General features: G+C 37.7%; 1 pseudogene; it reads right to left on the reverse strand.

Annotated features, from left to right (window-relative positions):
* Positions 1-315: 315 nt before the first annotated feature.
* On the reverse strand, positions 316-671 carry LOC116548745 (annotated as a pseudogene).
* Between the last annotated feature and the right edge of the window lie 6,587 nt (positions 672-7,258).

Genomic DNA, 7,258 nt, shown 5'->3' on the forward strand with positions numbered 1-7,258 from the left:
GCCTCCTCCTTAGGCAGGATCAAGAAAGAATGAGCATATGGAATTGATAAATATCTAAATACAGTTTTAGCAAGTTGTCATCTAGGTTTCATTTGTTCTGGAAAAATGACATAATCTCAAACATTTACAATATTAAATGTTGTTAAAGAAAACACCTTTTTTTAGTGAATGCTTTCAGTGTTTTTTTTTTTTTTTTATTTACATCCACTTCAAAGTCTTTGAAATCCATCAATCTCTTTTTAATAAAAGATCTGATTTCAGATCTTTTATTAAAAGATCCTAATTCTATAAATAGGATAAAGCAAACACACATTCTTATTATGAGTTCATTATTTCAGCTGATTTATACTACAAATGACTTCCATGAGTATTAGAGTTCTGAGTGCCATTCAAATACTGCCTACAGGCTTGTGGGAAGCTTCTGTAGCTTTTACTCAGTAGAAATTCCAGTTTTTCTGAATTCTTCACTTTCCTTCAGGTATTCCATTTTGTATTCTTTGTAAAATATTGGATAATTATAGAAAGCAGTTAAGACATTCTTTCAATGCAGAAATTTCTTTCCAGTATTTTACCACCATAAGGATTCCAGAGTTCTTGCAACACTTGGTAAAATCTTGAACTTGTGCAGAACACCTCTCTTTGGTCATTCCCCTCATTATGTTAAGGATCAAAACATCTTTTTTGACATGTCTTAGATGCTGCTGGGGTTGAGTGCCATCTTGGCAGGCAGAGAGGGCAACTATGTTGCTACCTGGGTCAGATAAACCCATCGATCTTTCTAAATGACCTTCATTATTTTAGAGGTGTTTTATGTATAGTGCTTACTTATTCACAGGTCTTAACTACCAAACTGGAATATGTCGGCTCTTTGAGGCCAGGAACTCTGTTAGAGTCATCTCTGCAGCACAGTGTTGTGCACAGGCAGGACCTCAGCAAACAGTTGTTGAAATCATATTTTATTTAGCATTTATGGTAATTACTACTATACGCTTATTTGACATTTTACATATGCTAATTTAATACGAGTCTCTGTGAGCTTGAGAAGGCTAGATTAAATTTAAAATAAATTTAAATGTATGTATATACACACCACTATCTTATAATAAAAGTTTAAGACACATTTAAGAGATTGTTGGTAATGATGCATAAAGATTTGGGTAGAAGAGAAAGTAGAGATATTGGAGATTATGGTAAGTAGTGACATAGTATAGGAAAAAGTTCCAGGCAGGAAGCCAGAGAAAAGCGTAGGTGATAAGAAAGAATGAGACAAAAATTGGAATCGTAGGAGATAATAAGTATAAATAATGAAACATCATATGTTGAGTTTCAGTCTTCAAAACATTTTATTTGGAACCTCTCATCTCTGGAGAGAAAAGTGGGCCAATCCTTTTATTGAAGGAGTACCTGTTACTCGGAGGCCATGTGGCTCCTAAGAGAAAGAACAAGAATTCAAGCCAGATTTTTCACTGCTCCTCTAGTAGTGACAAGTAGCAAAGTGAGTAAGGGACAGAATAGAGTAACTGCATCTTTACATAAAAAGAATAAACGTGCTAACAATGGCTGTCCTTATTCACAGTTTACACGCGGGCATTTGTTTAATCTTCATAACTTAATAAGCTGTTACTCTATTCTGCAGATGACAAAACTGAGCACAAGGCAGTTCAGTAACTTTCCCAAGATTCAGTAACTTTCCCAGTAACTTTCCCTAAATGTTAGTGCTGGGATCTGATTTTGAATCCCGTTTGTCTCCGCAATCAGTCCTTGTCTCTTCATTCTGAACAAGCTTTCTCATCCTGGGGAAGAGTCTATTGAAGCACTATGTATAGACTCACGTTTGTATTCGGTAAGTTTAATGATTGTTGGTGTAACAACCAGATTCCTGTGCCTGTCACTAGGCCAGAAGTACTAATGATGGTTTTACTTATTTGTTAATCATATACTCTGTATGGCTTAATTTAGAAACAATTTGTTTCTACAGTGGTAAATAATTTGTTCACACAGTTAGGAAATGGCAGCGCCAAGAGTTCAGTTTGTGCCTCCAAATTTTGTGGCTCCAGAGACTCTTCTCTTAGGAGCTCCACTAAACAGCTATAGTGTCCTCTTCACCTCTGTCCCAGATGTGGCTCTCTCTTCTCTGTCATCTAAGGGCCCATAGTTTTCATACCATTATTGAGGGGTTGATGTCGGTTGCCTTCTCAACCACCATGTCCACCTTCTTGCTTGCTCACCGAGATGTGATTTTGTTCATCTCTTGAGAGGCCAGTGATAGGTTTAGCCATCAGCATGTATATGCAATTCTGGCTAATGAGATATGAGGGAAAGTCTGCTGGTGCATGGTGGTTGCCAGAAAAATTGTCTTCTGTCTTAAAAAGAAAAGCGTGGTCTCTTCCTTCTTCCACTATGGGAGGTTGTTCGAGATGTCATATCTGGAGTAGTGGCAGTCATCTTGCACCCAAGAAGGGACAACCCAAGTTAGAAAACTGCCAACTTGCTGAGAAACTCTGAGTGAAGACAGGAAAGAACTTAAGTTCTTGGCATCTTTGAACCAATGAATTACCCATTCTGGAACCTCTTGAACTCAGGACTTCCTGTCATGTGAATAATAACATATCCTTGCTGTTTAAGTCACTTCCGCCTGGGTTTTCTGTCTCATTCAGTTGCAAGCATCATAACTGATATAATCAATATATTCAGCATCACCATCATCATCATTAACATGTATTGGGTGCTTACAATAGCCAAACACTGTGTGGAGCTTGTTATGTGCATCTTCATATTTAATCTTCACTACAACCCTATGAGCTATGTGTTTTTATCATTTCTACTTTACAGATGAGGAAACTGTAGTTTAAAGAGGTTAATCTGACCAAGAATTCACAGCAGGGAAGTGGTAATCATCTGAAGAACCAGTTACTCTACTTCCTTCATCTTTATTAATACTGTAATAAACTACAAGTTTTATAATCCTTAAAGAGATTAAGTTCTGCCCCACAGCTAGTAAGTGAAAGATTCAAACTGAAGTTTTTCTGATTCCAAACCTGTGTTTTTTGCTGTATGTTCAGGCTTCCCACTTTACTCCCCTCCCAGACTCTGAAAGGACTCCTTATTCTCAGACTTTTATTTAACTCTTTCTTCTCCATCCCTTTCCTGTTCTGTGCCCCAGTCTGCCAGCTCCTTTCCTTCTCCTGAATGACAATAGATATTCATTTCTACTTACTAGCAATCTAATTAATCTACTACATCTCCTAGGAATTGGGTTCCTTAACTTTTGTCAACACGCCCCTGTTGCTTGGCAGCATGGACGCCTTGATGAGAGGATGGAACCTCAGGCTTGTGGTATAATAGACACATGATGCGGTAAAGCATGTGCTTACGGTGGATCCAGGGGGAAGGGGCTGGAGAGAAGGCTTTCCTGCATGTGGCTCATGGGCTCTGCAACCCTGCTCCTCAGAACAGTTAGAATGGAATATAGAAAACTCCTACATTTAGACCAAGGGAGAATAAAAATATTGGCAACATTAAAACTTTAGAGACAAAAAGAGGAGGAGGACAGAAAGTTAATCACTATTCTCAGTAATATCAATTTAGTCTGGAGACTCAAACCCCTTGTTCCTCTTACCCAGTATGCCTCCTTATCTCCTATAGGCTGATCTCACAAGGAGGATGTGGCTTTTCCTCTCCCCGACAGTTTTCCGCATTTGAGCCAGACTCTTTGCCTTTATTCATGCAGGTCTGGATGATTTCTGCTGCTCTTTTTCCCTATCTTTCAGCCCAAATCTTACCCATTCTTCAAAACTCAGTGCAAGTCCTACATTTTTCATGAAGTCTTTTTGAAACACGTCTGCTTACATGAGTTTATATTTCCCTGAATTTAGGAACTGTGATGATTCAACTCTGGAGTGTGGATGCTTCTGAAAGTTGTTTCTACAACTTTCTCTAAAACCTTTGAGCTTCTGAGCTGTTGGCATTATCGGTCCTTGGAAATGCTGACCCTTGAGGAGTCCTTACCTATACCCTCAGCAGTCTTTCTTTCTAAGACTACCACATACCTATTGTGGAAGGCATCTAGTATTTTGCCTGACCTCCATTTTTTCTGTCTTCTTCTGGTAACATCATCTCAATTTTTCTTTGGAGTAGCTAGGGGAGGGCATGTGACCCAAGTTTTCATCAATAAATTTATTTATCTCCCAAGTCATCTGATTTGTGTAGGGAGCCTGCCACTCTGGCCAGTCCAACATGAATCTCTGTGGAACTTACATGGAGCTATTTAAAAGGAGAGAATGGGTCGGGCATGGTGGCTCATGCCTGTAACTCCAGCACTTTGGGAGGCCGAGATGGGAGATCACTTGAGATCAGGAATTCGAGATCAGCCTGGCTGACATGGTGAAATTTTGTTTCTATAAAAAATACAAAAATTAGTCGAGCATGGGGACAAGTACCTGTAGTCTCAGCTACTCGGGAGGCTGACGTGGGGGAATTGCTTGAACCCAGGAGGCAGAGGTTGCCATGAGCTAAGATCATGCTCCTGCACTCCAGCCTGGGCAACAGAGCAAGACTCCATCTCAAGAAAATAAAAATAACAGAGCAAGACTCCATCTCATAAATAAATAAATAAATAAATAAATAGAATGGCATCCAAATTGAAAAGGAAGAAAATTGTTTCTGTTTACAGACAACATGATCTTATCTAAAGGAAAGCATAAAGATTCCACCAAAAGAGCTAATAAACAAATTCAGTAAAGTTCTAGGTTACAAAATCAACATACAAAAATCAGTAGTGTTTCTATACACTAACAATGAGGTATCTGAAAAAGAAACAAGAAAAATACTATTTACAGTAACATAAAAACTACTTAGGAATAAATTTAACCAAGGAGGTAAAAAATCTGAACACAAAAAACTAAAAGATTCTGATGAAAGAAATTGAAGACACAAATAAATGGAAAGATATTCCATGTTCATGGTTAGAAAGAATTAATATTGTTAACCTGTCTACCACAAGCAATCTACAGATTCAATGCAATCCCTATCAAAATTCCAGTGGCATTTTACACAGAAATAAGAAAAAGAATCCTAAAATTCATATGGAACCACAAAAGACCCTGAGTGGCCAAAGAAATCTTGAGGGAAAAAGAAAAGCCAGAGACATCACACCACCCAATTTCAAAATCTACTACAAAATTATAGTAATCAAAGCAGCATGATCGTGCCATAAAAACAGATACTAGGACTAGTGAGCCCAGAAATAAATTAATATATTTACCATGAATTGATCTTTGACAAGGTGTCAAGAATACAATGGGGAAAGGATAATATCTTTACTAAAGGGTGTTGGGAAAACTAGATATTTACATGTGAAAGAATAAAATATGACATTTATCTTACACCATGTAAAAGTCCATTCAAAGTGGATTGAAGACTTAAATGTAAAACCTGAAATTGTAAAACTATTAGAGAAAATTATAGGGAAAAATCTTGACATTGGTCTGGGCAATTATTTTTTGATATGAGTCCCAAAGTACAGGCAACAACATTGCATCAAACTAAAAGGTTTCTGCACTGCACAGGAAACAACAGAATAAATAGACAACCTAAAGAAAATGTTTGCAAATCATACATCTCATAAGAGGCTAGTATCCAAAATATATAAGAAATTCAAAAACTCAATAGAAAGAAAATAGCCCAATTACAAAAATGGAAGGGCCTAAACAGACATTTCTCCAAAGCAGACATACAGATGGCTAACAGGTATATGAGAAGTGCTCAGCATAACTCATCATCAGGGAAATGCAAATCAAATCACAATGAGATACTATCTCACTCCAGTTAGAATGGCAATTATTAAAAAGAAAAAAGAAATGCTGATGGGAATATAAATTAGTATAGCCATTATGGAAAACAGTATGGCAATTGCTCAGAAAATTAAAAATAGAACTAACATATGATGCAACAGTCTCACTTTGGGGAATATATCTGTTGGAAACAGGTTTACAATGTTGGGAAAAATCCACACTGAGACAATGGATCACTCAGGAAGGCTAGTTTACTTCCTGCAGGAAGGGTGCAACTCGCCAGCAGTCTTGCCATGAGAGCACACTTGAACAAAGCAGACAGGGACATTTATAACTTTCATTACCTGATGCAATTGCCCTACTGCTGTGTCCAGTTTTCATTGGCTGGAACGGGACCTCACATTCTATGCTTGACCTGATTGGCTAAAAATTTGAAAATTTCCTTAATAGATAAGGGGAAAAGAAGACAAGGAAGAAGAGGAAAGAGAGGAAGCTAGTAAGGAGAAGGTCAGGAGGGTTTCCACATAAGGAATGCCATGCACCAGGGTTTGGAGCTTGCCCAGTCCTGTTCAGAAATGCTGGAGCGAATCAAGGTAGCTGATTTAAAACATAGCTGATTTAGAGAATATATATACATGGGTATATGTTTATGCTAATAGCGGATCGTAGCCATAGAGCAAGAGAATTATAACTCCTTATAATGTAGTCTAAGATAAACTTTGAAGAAGAACTTTCTCATCTCTCACAATTCCCTCTTTATTTCATAGTTCTTCTTCAAACTTATCTAATAGGTTTTTGCTTTGTTGTTCAGCTTGGTCTTCCAACAGAAGTAATTTCTCTGGATAGGGTGGAAGAGGAGTTGGGGATATTTTAGTAAGAGTTGCGTGGTATGACACAACATCTAAGGAGAAGAAGTACACTTATCACAGTTGCTAGAGAGGTAAAAATTGAGGTTATGGTTTCTTTCCATTGACCAAACCACCTTTCAAACCAATTTTAAATAGTGTTATTGATGCCAGGATTTTTAGCTAGCTCATTTGATAAAGCAGTAATTCCTTGGAAGGCTTTTGTTATGCTCCTATCGGGAGCAGTGTTGTTTGGAATAAAGGTACAACACTGGGTTCTAATCACAACACAAACACCACCCTTTCTCCACTAATATCATATCTAGGGCTATTCTGTTTTCCCAGGCCATTGGGCTAGTCGATCTTAATTGTTCAGCTATTCTTAATTGTTACCCATCAGAACAACATTGACTTAAATCCTGCAGCTATCTGTGAGTTGCACCCTTCCTGTAGGAAGTAAACTACCCTTGCTGAGTGCCTTAGTGTGGATTTTTCCCAATGTTATAAACCTGTTTCCAACAATATCCAAAGGCAATGAAATCAGTATATCAAACAGATATCTGCACACCCATGTTTATTGCAGTATTATATTAGTCTGTTCTCATGCTGCTAATAAAGACA

The sequence above is a fragment of the Sapajus apella genome, unplaced genomic scaffold (genome assembly GCF_009761245.1).
Source record: "Sapajus apella isolate SASKATOON/1434 unplaced genomic scaffold, GSC_monkey_1.0 scaffold1, whole genome shotgun sequence".
Classification (NCBI taxonomy): Eukaryota; Metazoa; Chordata; class Mammalia; order Primates; family Cebidae; genus Sapajus; species Sapajus apella.